At 39.9% G+C, this 2,728-nt stretch overlaps 1 long non-coding RNA gene across 1 annotated transcript; it reads left to right on the forward strand.

Annotated features, from left to right (window-relative positions):
• The first annotated feature begins 1,361 nt into the window (after positions 1–1,361).
• LOC121939376 lies at positions 1,362–2,209 on the forward strand. The gene is made up of 2 exons (XR_006105453.1): positions 1,362–1,739; positions 2,134–2,209. It is a non-coding gene; the product is annotated as an uncharacterized LOC121939376 (long non-coding RNA).
• The last annotated feature ends 519 nt before the right edge of the window (positions 2,210–2,728 follow it).

Here is a 2,728-nt window from a genome sequence, read left to right on the forward strand (position 1 = left end):
AAAATGGCTGACAAAGGAAATCAGTACAATGAGGACGGCCAAATCGAGGATGGCCATCAAAAAAACAAAAAAGCAAATGTGACAAACAGAAACTTTGAGTCCTTACTTTGAGTGTAACTAAAGTGTAAAGAAAACTATGACTACATGTGTGTGATTCGTGTGGTATAAAGGTGCCTGTGTAATAAAAGGGATGTTTAGTTGTATGCAAAACTCTGTCTATGTAAAGTATTACTTAACTAACATCAACTTAACTTTGGCAAAGACAACTACCAATTAATCTTACTGCAAAGATACCACAACATTAACTCATTAAAACACATCGAAACAATACAAAAAAAACAATATTATACAAATGCTGCCATCGTGAAGAGTGTAGCTTCAGTCAATCAGGGTGTCACAATGGCTTGTGACACATCACATTGTACTTACAATGACATATATTAATTTTTTTCTTTATGACAACAGGACCCAATGGAAAATCAAGATTAATCTGTTTTTCTTCCATTACTGATGAAGCTATTGACAAGAAGATTTTTCTGGGTCTTGGAGATTCAGCACGCATCAATGTCTTGATTCCTAAAGTTGGATCAAGAGTAAAGCACTAACATTAATGCATCACATTCACTAGTGAATATAGTATTGAGAGATTACTTTTAAAATACTAGTTAGTAACCTACTATGCTATTTAGTTTCACTTTATTTCCTGTTTGTTATGATCTGAATTTAGAGTAGGCACTGCTCTGAGTCTCCTAGTTGACCTGTGCTCATACAGCTCATGATAAAACTTTTGTCCTTTATTGTGCAATACCTTGTTATTCGCAGCAATTTTGTAGACTTGCAGATTTAGTTGATTTGGTCATTATTACTTACTGCAGCTAATCTGCAACCAAGCCAGTATATACTTCTCCTGCCTGCTTACTTATGCTCACTGCCAGGTTATCCTTGGCTTCTCTTGCTTGCAAGTGCTCACCGCTGCTTTGACTTCCTGTTTCCTGTTGACTCTGCTCTGCTCTGATCATCCTGCCTCATCTCTGCTGTGGTTAAAACCTCACCATTTCTCCCCACCCACCAGTTCTTGTGCCTCTGCACTTCTTGGTCTCCATCTACCTGTCCTCTCGGCTGCCTTGCATTCTCCTGCTTTGCCGTGTGAGTTTCTCAGCCATGTGGGATACCTAACATCAGACTACTGTTGTTTTGTTCCCTCCATCATTTAGGGTGTATCTGGTTTCCTGATCCTCCGCTTGGCTTCTACTAATCTCCTGCGTGCTCCCTTCTGGTTCTCCTGCCTCACTGATCGCTCATCCAGTTTTTGATCTACTGCTTCATCGACGAATCCCCCGGCCTGCTCCCTCACGGTACCACTGCCTTTTCACTTCCTTTTGTGTGTGTGAGTGTAGCAGGGTAAATGATCCTACTTGCCATTACTTACCAATGGTTGTAATTACCAGTAATAATATACTCTTCGCCTGTCTCCCCGTGTACCTACCTGCCTTCTGTCCCCGACCACGTGTTCCGATTCGGCGTTCCGGAAATCTGACGGCTCCACTGGCAAAGACCTCACCGCTCGACCACGACGATCCTCCTGCCTGCTCCCCGACGGTACCGTTGTTTCTTCGGACTGTTTTCCCAGCAACGGATCTTCTGCCTGCCCCCGACCAATCCTCAGCGCAATCCCCGACAACATTCCCACACGTGTTGTCGGCTCGTCGAGCTACGGGGTTTCCTGCTCTCCAGCCACAGTAGGTTCAAGCTTCGTGTCTTCTCTTCGAGGGATTCCCAGAGACATTGTTTGGGCCACCCACCTGAAGAACGAACTGAATATCTGTGAGCTATTCTTCGTTTGTGTTGGTTTAAATAAAAGTCATTACCAACTATTTCTGAGTTTTGGCGTACTGCATCTGGGTTCTAAACAAGCCCATTTCATTATTAGGCTATCTTAGCATATGTGACAATGAGGGTTGCTTTATTTCTCCTGTTACCCTTTATACCTGCCATAATCTGCAATAAAGGTCATCACCAATTTAAAGCTGCAGTTATTTTGCTGCAACTGGATTTTACCTCCACCTGTTACAGTAGCCTAATGGTTTGAGTGATTAAAACATAATTATTATTTTTTTTATTTTTTTCTTGCAGTTCTTAGACATGGATTATTTTGTTCGTGACAGATTAATTGAATGGAATCTCAGCAACTTTATAAACACATTTCAAGGTAAAGTACTACCAGGTATCTTTGATTGACACAAATATTATACTAGTACTGAAACATCTAAGCAGCTACTAACACAAACATTTAAAAAAAAAAAAAAAATGCTGCCATATGTTTCTACAGTGCAGTGTTCATGTATCATTGACAAAATGTTTTGAGAAAATAAGATTGATCAGCGCCAACAAATACTGGCAATTCTCATCTGTGTTTAAAGCATACAAAAGCATCAATGGTAAAGAAGTTTTTAGATTTTTACTTAATTGGAAATGATGCATTCATTAAGGAGAATAAGTGCTGCTCTGTAGCCTCTTGAGGGGTATGTGAGATGAGACTCCACCACAAGCAGTGCTGAAAAAAGACTGAAATTGAAGTGATAACTTGTTAAAATACAAAAAAAATCTATATACATTTAGTTTAGACAACAATGCTGTGCTCCCCAAGGCTGAAATGCTCTAAAAAATGTACATATGAAACCAATATCTGTTTCACTTGTTTTTCTGCAACAGTTTTTCTTCTTTTTTT

This window comes from Plectropomus leopardus, unplaced genomic scaffold (assembly GCF_008729295.1).
Source record: "Plectropomus leopardus isolate mb unplaced genomic scaffold, YSFRI_Pleo_2.0 unplaced_scaffold4675, whole genome shotgun sequence".
In the NCBI taxonomy this organism is placed as follows: Eukaryota; Metazoa; Chordata; class Actinopteri; order Perciformes; family Serranidae; genus Plectropomus; species Plectropomus leopardus.